The sequence below is a fragment of the Scyliorhinus torazame genome, chromosome 1, assembly GCF_047496885.1.
Source record: "Scyliorhinus torazame isolate Kashiwa2021f chromosome 1, sScyTor2.1, whole genome shotgun sequence".
NCBI classification, from domain to species: Eukaryota; Metazoa; Chordata; class Chondrichthyes; order Carcharhiniformes; family Scyliorhinidae; genus Scyliorhinus; species Scyliorhinus torazame.
In genome coordinates this window covers 70,667,271-70,684,225 of record NC_092707.1, presented here as the reverse complement: position 1 = coordinate 70,684,225, position 16,955 = coordinate 70,667,271, and the positions used below count along the sequence as shown (strand labels likewise).

At 50.2% G+C, this 16,955-nt stretch overlaps 1 long non-coding RNA gene across 1 annotated transcript in view; it reads right to left on the bottom strand.

Moving 5' to 3' along the window:
- Window positions 1–6,619: 6,619 nt before the first annotated feature.
- The window catches only part of LOC140429509 (uncharacterized), a 36,650-nt gene continuing 26,314 nt past the window's right edge, over window positions 6,620–16,955 (bottom strand). The window contains exon 3 of the long non-coding RNA XR_011949104.1: window positions 6,620–6,906. This is a non-coding gene — a long non-coding RNA (uncharacterized lncRNA). The remainder of the gene's footprint in view (window positions 6,907–16,955) is intronic.

Sequence of the window (16,955 nt, the reverse complement as noted above, 5' to 3'; positions counted from 1 at the left end):
TGGGAGTCATGTGGGACTGGAAGCCCTAATGTCATTGGCTGACAGATCCTGTGTCCTGGTTGGCCGTTGACCTCAAGCTCCGCCCTGAAGGCAGAGTATAAGAAGCCGGTGTCTTCCCCCGCAGGCCAGTTTACTATCGAGCTGCTGGGGAACAGACACGCTTAATAAAGCCTCATCGACTTCACTATATTCGTCTCATGGAGTCTTTGTGCGCTACAATAGTCACTGTCTGTTTTGTGCTGGTGCTACATCGGAAGGGTGCAGGTATGGTGTGGACACCATTCGACACCAAGATGTTTCACACAATTGATATTTGGGGAGGGGGTGGGAGAGTGTGGGGTTATCTTATGAGGAAAGGTTGGACAGGCTGGGCCTGTATCCATTGGAGTTTCGAAGAATGGGAGGTTATCCAATTGAAAAAGATAAGATCCTGAGACAGCTTGGATGCTGAAACTATATTTCCCCTTGTGGGAGAGACGTGAACTAGGGGGCATGGTTTAAAAATGGAGTCTTCCAGAGAAGACTAAGATGAGAAGAAATTTATTCGCTTAGAGAGGATGGCACTTTGGAGCCTGGAGTGTGGAGGAGGTAGAGCCAATGAATATTTTTAAGGCTGATTTTGACAGATTATTGACCAACAAGGGAGTCAAAGGTTATTGGCAGTAGGCAGAATGTGGAGTTGAGGTTACGATCAGGTCATTCATGATCTCATTGAATAGTGGAGCAGGCTCAAGGGGCAGAATGGCCTACTCGTGTTTCTAATTCGTATGTACATCCAAAATGGTACCAGTACCCCGAAAATGGAAGCTTTACAGGGCCGTATTTTGTGAGGATACAATTGATTTGAGCGTAGTAAATGCTGAGGAGTTGGAAGATCCAAAGTCATGAGTAATAGTTGGGTATAATTACATCTTATGTGGAATTTTCCAGACCCCCCCCCCCCCCACCCCTCCCCCACCACTGGAATGTTTTTTGGTGGCGGAGGAAGCTCATGAAGCAAGGTTTTATAGATATTGTACAACAACCTATATTGGGAAACTGATTTTTAATTCCTATCTTCCTCCTCAAAGATCAGTTGTTCAGATGTTGTATTAATAATAATTGCAGATAATACTGTTCACCATTGAACCAAAACTCCAGGCATCCACATGTATGCATTTAGCCATGGAAACTGGAAGTTGGTGTTGCCCTGCTCTGAAGGGGTGTACTGTGATGGTCCTCGCAAATAGATTTGACGTTGAAACACGGGCAATGGCATCTACTTGGGACAATTATCCACTCAGAGCATTATGAAAATTTAGTGCTGGTGCATTGAGGAGTAAGTGAACATTTAACAGTGTGATAATTGATAATTATAGCCATGCAAATTCTCTGGCCCTGAAAATTAAAGTTTACAAATGTATATTGCATGTTTTCAGAAGTTAATTAGCATCAGATTTTTTAAAAAATCCTTTGTCTGTTGCTTGTATCTCTTTCTCTCTTAATCTAATCTCTTCCAATTCCTGGAAATGGATTGGCTCCCTTATTGGTCCGCCTCTGTTAATCCCAGAAGTTAGTGGGTTCGGGTCAAGTTTGCTAATTTTTATGTTTTAACATGACAGCCAACCCCAGCCCTCCTGTTTTTGGATTCTGTTCAATGTGTCTCAGTGAGGATCGTGCAATCACTATGCCTTGTCCTGCTTAAAGGTGTAAAGTCCATTTTATTATAGCAAACAAAAATAATAATGATGGACACAGTTTTGGTTTCGTTTTTAATGCCTCATTGACATGACAAAGGAAAGGGAAACCCTGCATTATCTATGCACTTTTTCTAATGGAGAATGTAGAATTTCATCCAAAGCGGATTCACCCTAGTTATTAGTTTTTCTTCACCTTCCTCATCTGAGGGCTGGTTTAGCACAGGGCTAAATAGCTGGCTTTTAAAGCAGACCAAGGCAGGCCAGCAGTGCGGGTTCAATTCACGTACCAGCCTCTCCGAATAGGTGCCGGAATGTGGCGACTAGAGGCTTTTCACAATAATGTCATTTGAAGCCTACTTGTGACAATAAGTGATTTTCATTGTCTTTTGGATGATAAACCACCATTATGTTATCAATCAGGATACATTATTATGCTACAGTTTTTGGACGTGCAATATATCTCGGGCTGGATTCTCCGCCTCCAGAATCCAGTTTCATGCATGAAATGGGGACTGGCGCCAGTTCCGCGATTCTCGTGCCCCCGAAAAGCGGCGTACTTGGGGAGTACGCTGCGCCGCGCTCCTATCACCTGTGGCCATTGCTTGAGGCCGCCCCACTATTCTCTGCCCCCGACCGGCCAAAGTCCCAACGGCGTATTTCTAATCTGGTCCTGCCGTTCCGGATACTCACGAGGCGGCTGCGGTCCAGGTCCGCGGTCTGAGTCTGTCCGTGGTCGCCATAGTCGGGGGCGGGCCGATCGAAAGGCAGGGGGAGGCCTCGTACAGGACTGGCCTTTATTGTGCGGGCGGTCCAGGTCGGGCGAGCAGCCGATTGGGAGCACTCTTTCCGCGGTCCAGGTCCGTGGGCTGAATCAGCCATGGAGCACGGAGCAGCCGCTGCAGGCCACCGCCGTCCACATGCGCGGCCTCTGACCCGGAAATGCGGGAGGCCATATCGGCTGCTGGAACTGCGAACTCCACGATGGCTCCCTGCTAGCCCCCTGCAGGGCTGTGAATCTGTGGCCTTTTGATGTCCGTTTTTCTGGCGTAAAAGACCACTGTTTTTACGACAGCGTGGGGACATAGACCCCGAAATGGAGAATCCAGCCCCATGTAAACTATTTTCAGAAATATTGGGCAGAATATTCCGATATTTTTGCATAGTGTCACTTTCAGTGAGAAAACCAGTGTGTAGCTCTCCAGCTGCACAGCTGAGTTTTCTCTCCAGATTCACTAGCATTCTGTGCACAGGGATTTTGGGGACCTGGGGCGGGATTCTCCGTTAGCCAACACCAAAATTGGGAAAGGCGAATGGGTGGAGAATCTGTTCCCACACCGAATTCGCGGCAGGTGCGGAGTTGACGCCAAATCGCAATGTTCCAGCATCTCGACAGCGACATCAATGCGTTCCGGAACAGTATGCACCGTTTGCATGTCATTAGCGGGCCCGACCTGGTATCCCCAGGCACTTCTGCGATTCTCCGACACTGATGGGCCAAGTTCCCGACGGTGTGGTTCACTTGTGCTTTTACAAATCGTGAAACCAGTGTGGTGGATGCTGAGGGACAGAAAGGGGGTTTGCTGACAGTTGTGCCGCTGGTCATGGGGCTTCTGCCAGTGCCAGGGGGAGTATTGGATGGTGGCCAGGAGGTGGGCTGTGGGGTCGGTGTGGGCAGAAACGGAACGCCATTGCCGCAGTCGGCAAGGCAGCCATGTAGCTGCACACACCACTAACAGCCCATTTTGAACTTCGTGTCATGGTCGTATAGGTGTCACCGCGGGCCACCCCCCTGGGTGCTCTCTGAGCCCAGCCGACCTATCAGCTGTATGGGCACACTCCAGAACAACCAGTGCCATCTTGTTGGCTGGAATGAATGTGTGCGTGGGGAGTGTAATGTGTATGTGCAGCTGCAGCTTGTCAGCCTCCCGAGTGTCGATCGTGGACCCGGTGAATCCCGCACCATTTTTCATTGATGTTGATTGTGTTCCACGCAGCACCGGTGCCAGCCTCTCAACTGGAGCAGATTCGGTCCAGGTGCGGCACCAGTTTTTCTATCGTAAAAGTCCACGGATTCTGCGTTGGCGTCAACACTCAGTTTCAGAAACAGAAAATCCTGCCCCTGGTTTTTGCAGTCATTCTGGCGGGGCAGGGCCTGATAAATCAGCAATGGCTGGCTCCACAGAAATTGAGGTGCCATCTTTAAAGGGCTTCCCAAACTACATTTGAAATAAACAACCCCCCCGACAGGATTCGGGGTGATGCCCACCACACAGGCAAAGGAGCAGCCTGCTCCCCCCACAAACCTCAAGGTACAATCCCCAAAAGGCACTGAGCAACCCGCGCCCCCCACCACAAGCATCTGGGCAACCCCCCCGCACAATCATTGGGGTGCCCCCCTCCTCCACAAGGCATCGGGAGAACCACCTCCCACAAGAATCAGGGCGATCTCCCTCCACATAAAAATCAGGGCATCCCCCAAATAGCGCTCCCAGCGTGCCTGTCCCTGGCACAGCCACGCTGCCACTTCCATGTTGATATTGCCAGGGTAGTGCCAGGGGTCAGTCCATGGCACAGCTTGGACATGTCTCCCTCCAACCAGGAGCCATACTTACCTTTGTGCTCCCGCCGGATTCCCCTCGACTGCTTCAAGTTTTTAAAAAGTTGTTGTAAACCTTGCCAACGTGATGTCGGCAAGCTATGAATATTCAGTGAGGGGGGGGAACATATTGTAGGAAAGTCCAATAATTATATTAAAATTTATTCAAATGTAATGAAATGAGATTCCCGCCCATACGTTACTTCATGGGGTGTGGAAAATCAGGAAATGAGATTTTGCCGCCGAGAATCTCGTTTCCCGGCTCTCACAGGAATTTGGGCCCACTTTGCCGTTTATGCTGATGGCTAATGTGGGCTCAAATTGCTCCCAGCATCTATGATTGGACCGCTAGCCTGAACACCTTTTCCTGTTTTCTGACTCTAAAAACAAAATGCCGTCTTGGTAATAACGGAACTAAAGGAAACCATGTTTGTTGAAAATTGGGAAATTAAACGCATCAGATGTTTCACGTATCAGTATTTTTCTGGAGACAGCAAAAGTCAGGCATAGTTTTATATAAATTATACATTGAAAACACTGGATGCAGATAATGGAAATTTCCATAAAACATCCAATTCCTTTTACAATGCATTCTTTTCTTGAAGTCTCATGTTGATGTCACATTGTTATATTTGAATAATGTATTGATTTTCATGTTTGCTTCAGCTTTCTTTCTGGCCTTCCGGCGATGCTATTAACTTGTCAACTGTTTGAACGAGGAATACTGTCCTGAGTGAGTGTGTCGCATATGAACCACATAAGGCAACCACGTTTTAGTGATGCTTCAAAGTAGCCTATTAGTAGCATTTTGATCTGAACGTTGGTGTCAGTTGGCTGCCATTAGCTCAGTTGGTTGGACAGTTGGTTTGTGATGCAGAGTAAGGCCAACAGTGTAGGTTCAATTCCTACACCGGCTGAGGTTGTTCATGAAGGCCCTACCTTATCAAACACACCTGAAGTGTGGTGATCCTCAGGTTAAATCTCCACCAGTCAGCTCTCCCCCTCAAAGGGGAAAGGAGCCTATGGTCATCAGGGACTATGGCGACTTTACTTTTTTAAGTCAAACTGCCCAAGTCTCTCACTAGAACAATTCAACGAGATGTGCTTAAATCTAAGCAATACTTCTAGTAGTGGGAGAAGTCAGTGCTTCATATCCTCTTCCAGGCTCAAAAAGGCTGTGGTCTTCTCAGCCAGCTCATTTCCTTGGTGGCTGCAGCAGTGTGATAAGGCTGGGTAGCCATTGGCATTTCCAGCATGGAGCATCAGCAAAGGTGTCATCAAGCTGTGAAAGCAGCCAATCACATTAAAGGGTTATCACAACACTCAGGAAATGAAAAGCGTGAAATTAGATCATTAAAAAAACTTTTCATGGAGCAAATTAAAGATTGGGGCCGGAATTCTCTGACCTCTGGGATCCTATTTTCCAGCTGGGGGTGCAACCTCGCCCTCAATTTTCCCGGCAGCGTGGGATGGAAAAGCAGCGGTAAGATAGGATCTCGCCGCCAGCGAATGGCTTGCCGCCGCGAAGCAAGCTGCTGAGGGACTGGAGAATCCTGCCCAGGAACATACGAACGGAATGAAGGTAGAAGATAAATTATTTAGATTTTTTTAATTATTAAAAAATAAGTTCAGAAAAATTAATTAATCATTTAAGAGAACGCCACATTTCTAAAAGTTTTTTTACCAGGGTAGTTCTGTTGTTCATCAAATTTTAAAATATCCATTGCTATTAAAAAGCCATTCACACCCGATTGAACAATTATAGGGTTTCCAATGGTGATGTCGGAGCTGAAAAGTTGAAGTTGTCACTGATTTAATGATTGCTGGTTCTGTGGGGTTACACGCCGCATCCGTGTTGCCGTCCTGAGTGACAGACTGATAGTCCAGCATTTCCGCGCTATCTGCGTACGCCTGAGATGCTGAAGTTGCGGTTAGTTTCAGAGGGGTAACGATAGTGGGCACTGACAGTGCACCAGGGGCTGGTTTAGCCCAGTGGGCTCAACAGCTGGCTTGTAATGTAGAACAATGCCAGCGGCGCAGATTCAATTCCCGTGCCGGCCTCCACGAACAGGCGCCGGAATGTGGCGACTAGGGGCTTTTCACAGTAACTTCATTGAAGCCTACGTGTGACAATAAGTGATTATTATTATTACCATCATTAGACCACCTCACTCACGACCGCCGCCATCCCCCCTCCCCTTCCCCCTCCACAACACCCCAAACCAACCCCTGTAACAATGCAGGCCAACACTGAAATCTCACTGATTGTGTATCTGAACATTTTATTAATCAGAGAGCCAATAAACAATGCAAACCAAGGAAATGCTTTATCACAGAGATTTAGAATGTAGAATTGCTAATTGTAACATCATGTGTGACTTCATTTAGGTTTGATGCACAGATTGTACCACAGATTCCAACCAGTTCAGCACCATTGAAGACATTTCCTTTCAAAAAGAAAATGGTTAAGGGTGAATAAAATAAGTTTGAGCCTTTCTGCTTTTGTTTGACCTTTCAACTATTTAACATCTGAACCAGCAATCCATTGGTTACCCAGCCAAGACACAACAAACAAAACATCAAAGCGATTTCTGAAGACTTGCCTTGTTATAATGGATGTCTTCTTCAAACCTGAAATGACATGAATACATTTGTCAGTGATAACGTGAACACTTAGACATAAGGCTCTCGCAGTGGGAAATGTTTTTGTATTCAAGATAGATCTTGATGTAGTATTGCATATGTTGACTTAATTCTGAATGCATTTATGCTCACCCCAGTTTTGTGGCAATGTGATTCTAATAAAGCAGCATTCTGTCTGAATGGACATTGTACATTTTGCTTCCTTGGTTCCTGATCAAATCATTCAACAGTTGAAACATTTCCTTAATTTTTACCTGGTGAACAATGGTGCCTTTTCTTTAAGTAGTGTCAAGGACCGTATCCAGAAGGAATCCTCTTTCTCAGCTGAAGAACTATGATGAAAGGGTCTCAGATGCTTAGTAAATAATCTCATTATGTAAGGAATTCAGTCATTTCTAAAGAAGATGAATGTGCATGTTGTTTCTCCTTACTGTGATTTTATACAGATATAGTGCTGAGGGCACTAAAGATTAAAGCTTTTGGGTCCTGTGTCTGCATTGCTGGTTTGTATCAAGCCAAAAAGTTATCCATAGCAAAATTAGGGTAAAGAAGGTATTCATTCCTGAAATTGCTTCCTATTTCCCTGATCTTATACGTGATATTAGATTATTCTGAATGTTCATCAGTTGACTAGCTGACATGCATAGTTCAGTGGGTGACATTTTAATCTACATTTTACAAGTGATGTTTGTAATCTTCATACGCCAGAGAAAAGATCTGGGTCTTGCCAAAAACTGCACAGAAAACAATCTGTGCTGTACTGTAAATAAATGGTTAAGTTAAAATAACAACAGAAATGGATGGTTCAAGATCTTTTCGTCGGTCTTTTTAAAATAAATCTTGCCAGCCTTTCTATTTTTGTTGAATTATTTGGGGTGGATGCATTTTTATGGGTCACACCAATTTTAAAATTGAAACATGACGACTTGGCTTCCTTTTGTTAATGACCTAAAGGTTGTTGTAATAAAATGTTATTTGAATGCAGAAAAAAGCTGGAAATATTCGACTGGTCTGGCAGCATCTGTAGAGAGAGAAACAGTTGTTTCTGATTGAAGATCTTTCATCAGAGCTGTTGAAAGGATGATAAACGTTTGGAGCTCATCCACAAAAGGCAGCTGAGTCTTGTTCAATTGTTAATTTCAAACCTGAGACCTGTTGTTAATAAAAGGTATTAAAGGGATTTGAGGCAAAGGTGGGTATATGGAGTTATAACTTAGATCAGCCATGATCACTTTGAAAGGCGGAACAGACTTGAAGGAATCAATGGCCTACGACTGTTCCTATACATGTTCCTATGCCAAGAAGTATCTTAGAACAATTGACTAATAAAACCCAATCGTTTTCCTCTTCTATCCTGGAACAAGGGCCTGATTATGTGTGGCTTTATAATAAAAATACAAGGTCTTATTACTTTAAAGTTTTAAAAATCAATGTTTCTTAATCCTTTTCCCTTCCCTGGTTCATTTGACTTCCATCTTTTTACAATCCCAAAATTCTCAAACCCTAAAGATTCATTATTCTTTCATCTTGACAGAGTCCTTTCCCTCTTCTATCATCTGCCAAAGGTTACTGCAATTAAAATTTGCTCTAGGACATGTTTGGCTCTTGTTACTAAACATTTTGTTCATTGTTCATTATGATTCCAATAAATGTTCAATATCATGAAGGGGCTCAAATATAAATGGACACGCATTTTAAAATTATGATGTTGGGAGTAAGAAGGCCAGTTGGACAAAACCTCCCTGTCAAATGACAATAGATATGTAGAAGAAATTACTGACATAATGGGTTGGATTCACAGCAACCCTGCGCCGAACTCACGTTTGGCGCGGGGGCAGAGAATCAACATTTACTCGAGATCCGGCCCGGCGCCGCTCATGCGATTCTCCGGTCCCCGGAGAATTGTTCACCCGCGTATTACACGGCGCGGCTGGGGGGCCATTGCCAGAGGTCCTCCCAGCGACCGGCCAAATTCCCGACAGCGTGGTTCTAACTACATCTAGCCGGTCAGGACTCACACAGGGTGGCTGAGGACTCAGTCCGCGGCCGCCTTGGTGGGGGGCGGGGGATCAAGCTCTGGGGGGGTGTGGGGTGGGCCTTATGGGCGGCCAGGCCAGCGTTCGGGCAGGTCATATGGAGCGGCATGGGACAGATCGGTGGGACCTTGTTTGTTGGTCCAGGTCCGCCGGCTGAGTCCGCCATCGCGTTCAGCGCAGCCGCTGGATGCCGCCGCCGTGCGCCTGCGCGGACTCGGAACCGGAAGTGCGGGGGCCCGTAGCCGCAGCCAAAGCTGCGTGAAGCTCCCGGGTCCCTGCATGCCCCCTGCAGGTAGGTGAATTGGTCTTTATTTTTTTAAGGAAAGTTTGGAGTGAAATGCCAGCGTTTTTACGCTGGCGTGGGGATATAGCCCCATTTTTTGGAAAACCAGCCCAAGATCATTAAAGCCAATGTTATAAGCAGCTCCCAGAGATCTTTTGGAAGTGTTTTCTGTTGAAAAGAGAAATAAAAGGTAATGGGGAGGTGATGGTGTAGTGGTGTTGCCACTGGACCAGTAATCTAGAGATGCAGGGTAATGCACTGCGCAACGGAATCCCACCATTGCAGGTGGTGAAATTTGAATTCAATGAAAAATTTGGAATTAAAAGTCTAATGATGAACCTGACACCATTGCTGACTGTCGTAAAAACCTATCTGGTTCACTACTGTGCGTTGGGGAAGGAAATCTGCTGCCCTTGCCTGGTCTGGCTTACAGATTCATAGCAATGCGGCTGACTCTTAAATGTCCTCTGAAATGGTCGAGCAAGCCACTCAGTCCAAGGGCAATTAGGTTGGGCAATAAATGCTGGCTCAATCAACGATGTCCATATCTCAAAAAAATAAATCTGATCTATCAAGAGGCTTATTGAGTCCATTTCTATTTCCTGTTTCTCTGAATGTTTGCTTTGTATTTATTTGTCCTGTAATTATTTCCTATGATATTACTCAAATTACTTCAAATGTTTTTCAGAACATTTTCAAGTTTTTACCTATCATGCAAAACCTGATGCCGGTCTGGTGTTGAATTTGTGCCACCTATGTCAACGGGACATGTGATGGGTTAGTAAATGACAAAAAGGGTGTTTGCATCCATCTGAAATATTCCATAAAGAAATAGGGGGAGGGATTCTCTGATCGCCGACACCGGAATTGCGTTGGGCGACCAGCAGGAGAATTAACATTCGCGAAGAATTGGGGGCGGCGCTGCTTTCGCAATGCTCCGCCCCCTCCAAAGTGGCATACTCGGAGTGCACTGCATGCTGTATCGCCTCAGGACGTTACCTGAGGCTCCCCCCCCCCCCCCCCCGATGCTCCACCCCTGACCGGCTGGGTTCCCGACGGCGTGGGTCTTTCATGCTATTTTTTGTCGGGAAGTTGACGTGGCGGTTGTGGACTCAGTCCAACGCCGCCATAGTCGGGGGAGAACCGATTCGTGGGCCACTGTTGGGAGGGTGGTCTGGGGGTCAGGAATCGGCCAAAGGGGGGGCACTATTTGGCAGGCCGGGTCTGTGCGCGGCCGGCGCCATGTTGCACAGCGCGGCAGGCCGCCATCGTGCGCATGCACGGCCACGGACCCGGCAATTCTCCGGCCGTATCGGCAGCGGGAGCCAGGTGCTCTATGCTGCCTTCCTGCTAGCACCCCACCAAACGGAGGATCGGTGTGCGTTTTGCGCCGAATGTTCGGTCGTAAAACGCCACCGTTCCCACGCCGGCGTCAGGACATAGCCGGAAAATCGGAGAATCCAGCTCAGGATGTTTCATCACGGGCAGAGCTCAAAAGATTGGTTTGGGTATGTTGAGCATATAACATTCCAAGTGCTCAGAAGGTAACTCAATGATGTACACAGAAACCAGTCTGTGTCAGGATTACACAGAATTGTGAGTTTTCACCCCAGATGCTGATTATTTATATGGCGCAAATCTCATAAATCTACTGTTATTCTGATGAGATAGAAAAGCATGGAGTTAATGGGAAGATTTATCATCCAATTAATACGCTTACAAATAATCATGGGAGCTGCTACCAGGGCAAAAGGCTTATCTTTATTATGATCCATGCGTTTTCTGAAGATATGAATGACTTTGTCCCTCGGTATTTTTTGTAAAACTTGGAAATACTGATAAACCCCACTGTGAAATGGTGCATAAACATCAGTCAGTTTCAGAAGGTATTTTTCAGAAAGTATTGTCAATAAGGAGCCCCGAAAAGATGAGTCAAATGTTGTTTATTTCCTACTCACAGCTTGGAAATACAGCAACTAAGCAACAGCCCAAGTCCCAGCATGGGAGCATCCTGAGATGCTGGCTACTTTCTGTGCCGGCATTTATCTTGAGGAATTAAAAAGCCCATTATCGGGCCTCCGTCCCCCAGCGGGAGAGCTCGTGCTCCACGAGTCCCAAGGGGAGACCAATCGAGTCGTCCACGTGAGTCTCGTAGGGTTATAACATCCTTCCTCCCCAAAGTGCATTCGTCCCTCTGTTGTAAGGGGTGGTGGAGGTTGTCTTCTCCGATTTGCCAAAGGTAGTGCTTCCAGCTGTTGTGGGGCTCGGTCGGGGAGTGTGTAGTGTGTCGGGGAACTGTGGGCGGGATTCTCCATTGCCCGATGCTGAAATCGTATCCGGTGATCGGGCGGAGAATCCCTTTTGACGCCAACGGCGCCTATTTTCGGATGATCTGCCCCCTCCAAAACGGCGTCATCGGTGAGTACGCTGCACGCTATTGGGATGACCTCAGGGCATCACCTGAAGGTCCTCCCCCGATGCTCCTCCCCTGATGGGCCGACTTCCCGACGGCGTTGGTTGCGGTGGTCAGGGTTTTCATCAACCCCGTGTGGCGGCTGCGGACTGTGTCGGGTGGAGGCTATTCCGCTGGCCGGAGGGGCTTCAGCGGGGGATGGGGGGACTGGTGAGGAGTGGTCCGGGCGTGGTGAGGTGGGGTACCGTGGCACTATCTGGCAGGCCATGTCCATACGCGGCACGGCCACAAACCAGGTAATTATCCAACTGTTTATGTTGGGAATGCCGGAGATTTTCATGGCGCGGCTGCTAGCCCCCCACCGGGCAGAGCATCGGTGCGGGGGCGCCGCCGACTTCTTCATCTTAAAACTAGACACTTCCTCTGGACAGAGCCTCAAAATCGGAGAATCCAGACCATCGGTTTTGGGTCGATGATCTTGGTGCAGCTTAGGTGGATTGGCCATGCTAAATTGCTCCTTTGTATCCAAATGGTTAGGAGAGTCTATGAGGCTCGCTAGTGAACGGGTTGGCGTTGTCTGTGACTGATACCTCTGGGATGCCATGGGTACCGTAGTTTTTCAATGGTGGCCTTTGAAGTGGTGACGGCATTCAATGGATTTCCAACCATTTGGAATGGGTGCCTGCTATCAGCAAGAACATTGAACCTAGAAAAGGGTCTGGCGAAATCTGCATGTAGGCGCACCCAAGGCCACCAAGACCATTCCCATGGGTGGAGTGGTGTGGCTGGCAGAAGCTTCTGATGTTCCTGGCATGTGGTGCATTGCTGGGCTAGTTGCTTGATATTACCATCCAGGCCTTGCCACCATACCTAGCTCCTGGCTCGCATTTTCATCTATGTCACCCTTGGGTGTCCATCTTGGAGTAAGGCCTGTCTGCCCTGGTTTCACGCTGAATTGCAATTCTCCAGTGCCACGACAGCTGAGTCAAAGCATTCCACTCTGCACATACAGTAAACCGTTGGCATATCATTAACGGGCCCAACCAGGTATTCTACGAGGCTTCTGCAATTCTCCCCTCTACCAGGGTGAATTCACAATGGCGAGGTTCACTTGCGCTTTCAAACATTGTGAAACAGGCGCCATGGCTGAGGAGGGAGAGAGAGGAGGTAGGACATGGAGAGGTGCGACCGTGGGCTGCCGGTCCTGACACTGGCCAGGCTGGCTGGGGGGGGGGGGGGGGGGGGGGGGGGGGGTGAAGGTGGTCGGGTGTGGGACCGGGGTGACCCCAATGGGACTGGGACGGTGTCCAGGCACGGACCTCCATAACCGCGGCCTGCAAGGCAGCCATCTTGCTGGGCGCCCCCCTAATCACCCACCTTGGCCTTGGTTCTGCAGATTGCCACCAGCAGTGTGGGTACCCCCATCCCACCAGCCCTGCACCCACCCTCCATCACATCACACCCCACCCCAACCGGCAGCCAAGCGCCGTTGTGGCATTAGCGGCCCACCCAAGGGCAATGCCCACAATAGCCCCTACAGGGGGCGCCAGACGGGGGCTGCGGAGCGTACCGCTGGCATGGGCAGTGCCAGTCAGTGATATCCTTGGCAGCAGGGACAGGTGCCAGGGCCACAGGCCCCCACAGTGCCGGGCACCACCAAGGGTGCTGGGATGGGGGGGGTAGGGGGGCGACATGAGGGGCAGAGCCCGCAATGCCAAATAGGGCCAAGGTGTAGCCTGCTGGACCTTGTTGGGCACGGGATACGCACCATGCTAACATGTTGGCCTTTCACCCCCTGCAGACAATGGATATAGGAATACAACCAGCAATGTTGACCATCCTCCTAGTAGGTGCAGCCCTGGGGGATGCACTGTGGCTGTATGAGCTGGAGCTGCTCGAGGAGGAGGAGGAAACTGCAGCAGCAGAGCCTGCCCCGGAGAAACAGGAGGCAGTCGCTGAAGGTGGAGAGACGGCCGCCCATCAGGCTGAGGAAGAGGAGGAAGACGGGATTCAAAGGCTTAGTGTGAACCGGCAGCATCTGTCATTTGAGGAGCTGCCGGACTGGGTATGCCGCCGAAGACTCTGGCTGAGCAGGGGGACAGTGCGACATATCTGCCAGATCACGGTGCACCTGGCATCATGGGGGAATAGGGGAGGATGCTCGCTCCCAATCCCAGTGAAGATCACCCTGAACGTTTACACAAGGGGGTCCTTCAAGTCGCCGAGTGGGAATCTGTCAGGATCTCACAGAGTTCGGTGCACAGATCCATCCATGCCCTCACGGAGGCCCAAAATGACCAGTCGGCACAATACATCCATTTCAATGGACAATAGACCAAGCCCACCAAGATGCCCGGGCAGTGGGGTTCGCAACTAACAGATGACAGGCCGCTCTACACCAACTGAAAGAGGTTCCGCCTCGATGAGTGTGCAGATGGTGTGTGACCATCAGATGCGCATCATGCGCCCATTACCCAGGCAGTGTGCACGACGCCTTCATCCTGGCACTCAACGATGTCTGGCCTCTTCGAGGCATACCCCTGGCGCCTGGGTGACAGAGGTTATCCACTGCAGTTGTGCTGATGACACCTATCCGTAGGCCACAGACCGACGTGTAGACCTCCTACAACGATGACAAAGCAGCGACCAGGGGCGTGATCGAGCAGTGCTTTGGCCTCCTGAAGATACGGTTTGGGACCACTTTGGAGGGGCCCTCCAGAAAAGCGCTGGGAAGGTCGCCCGCACCATTGCAGCCTGCTGCATCCTCCACAACATCGCGCAGCAGAGGGGCGATGTGCTGGAGGAGGAGGATGAACGCCAGTCCTCGGCCGACGAAGAGGATGCGGGGGAGGGCGAGGTTGGGAAGGACATGGGGCAGGCACGAGAGGCCGCACAACGTCTGCGCCAGGGCCAACACGCAGGGGTTGCTCTGATCGCATTCAGGTTCACCAACTTGGGGGGGTACTGGCTAGGGTAATGGACACTTCATCCCACCCCACAATCCCCACCACCATGGCCAACCAGCCCCCTGCCTGCAACCCACTCCGTGATATGTTTCTGGACTAGGGGTTATGGGCCCTGGGCTGGCAGTAACAGTGGGTATGATCCATTAGATAGAGGATGATAACGACCCGCTCTGCGATGAGCTCTGATGCCCCACATTGGTAGACACCGCCTGATGCCTGCTCACGGTAGCACTTTCCACTGTCCACCTGGGTGATCCCTGCATGCGAGCTGGACATTCCATCACATGGTCTCATCGATTCCCTGGGGTGGCGGAGGTGGGGATGGTTGGGGGAGGGAGCGGGGTGGGGGGACGTGGGGTGGGACACCGGAGCTGTGAACGCTGGTTGAAACGCGGGCCCAAGTCAAACCCACCCCAACATCCGTCCATTCCACCCCCCCCCCCCGCAGCACCCCCGCACCCCTCTGCGGCCAGACCAGACCAGTCCACCCCTCACACCCATCTGACAGAGCACCGAGACAGGTTGTAACAGTGTGCATGGGTGTTCAATACGAAGATATATAAGCAGCTACGTGCCTTAGCCCCATCACTAAACTGTGCCCTGCACCAGTGCCAACTCTCAACTGGTGTCTAACTTTCTGGCCTTACAGGCCCTAATGCTACGTCGAGGTGGATTCCCAGATGGTACATCAAGAGTTGAGGTGGCCTGCTGTGATTCCCACCCTGCGACCTGGATCCCCTTTGTCTGGAGCCTTCTCGGGCTACCTGGCTTGGATCGGCGCAGCTGCTGCTCGAGTGTCTCAGGTGGCATGGTGCCGCCCTGTTCTGCCCGCTGCCCACCAGATGCACCAGAGACAGGAGTGGGGGGGGGGTGAGTCTGAGATAAAGCGATGTTCTGGGACCTCCACTGCGGGATCACTGGCATGGGCACAAACTCCTCTTTCTCCCTCGGGGTGCCCAATGGCCCCCGGGCTACTCCATGGGACGGGCGTCGAGCGGAGTGAATCACTGAGGCTCCCACGCCACCTGCCGCTGCCAGTCCCGGAGGTCCATTGCCGTCTTGGCCAGGATCTGTATGCTCACAGCCATGGAGAACAAGGAGTGGACCACCTCCATATGGGACTGCACCACATCACCCATTGACTGTGCCATCACCTTTTGGGTCTGTGCCACATCAGCCAGTGACTGCGCCATCTCCCTCTGCGACTGGACCACCTCCCTCTGTGTCTGCGCCAACGCTTGGGCAATGCCACCGACGCTCTCAGCCATGATGTGCCCGCTGTGACTGAGCCGTGCTCAGGAGCGCCGCTGCAATATCTAGATAGCTCTGTCGCGTGGCTGCCTGTGAGTGAACAGCCCTGTCCCGGGCCTCGGCCACCGCCTGCACAGGATGCTCGAGGCCTTGAACATGCTGATCCATGGCCGAAACCATCGCTTCCAAGGCCTCCACCGTAGACTCCACCCGTGCGGTGTTGGCCTGAGTGGCACACATATCCGGCACCACCTCTTGCTCCTGCAAGTGGTTGGACTCCTCCACCTGCACCTGCAGTGCTGGATGCTCGCTGGCAGTCCCTCATGTAGTCCCAGGCTCTGCGACGGCATCTCCACGATCGATGGGACTATCCGTTCCAGAAGCCCGAAACCCGTCTTGATGGCAGCTAATCTCTGGGGTTGGCCCCACATTCTCACTGTCCATCACCTCGGGTGTTCCTTCCTCCACCTGCTGTACCCGACCATGTGTGTAGTGCACACCAGGCGCATCTCCACTAAAATGCTCAACTGAGGTGAGTGTCTCTGGGATGGCGGAGGGTGTTGGAGACAGCTGTGATGGGAAATCAGTGCCATCATCGGATCGAGGTCCAGGGTATCCTGGCTCTCGAGTCTATGGGCCGCAACCGCGTCGGTCTCCTCGTCACTGGTCGACACCTGGGACTCTGGCTGTGGCTGTGGCTGGGGGAAGGGATGGGGGATACCAGAAGGGCCCACCCAAATACCAGCAGGAAATCAATAGAGGAATTCCTCCAAGTTGCTTAGGTGCTCCTCTTCGGCGGCTCTGATAACCAGGTCTTATCCAAGCAGTCTGCCACTCACGGTAGTCCTTGGAGGATGTTCTCCATGACCCTCTGGAAAACAGCCCACCCAATGCCACTCCAAATGGCAACCTTGTATATTCATAAAGATCTGTGCAGGTATTAATCATCACAATTTCTCTGGAAACTGCATCTTGCTCCAATTGGAGATACGCATGACTCATATTCAATTTAGAAAAAGAATGTCTTCAGCCAACTATGTATCGCGGTCCTCTATTCGTGGCATTGGGTCCAGACAAGAGGGCTTGCT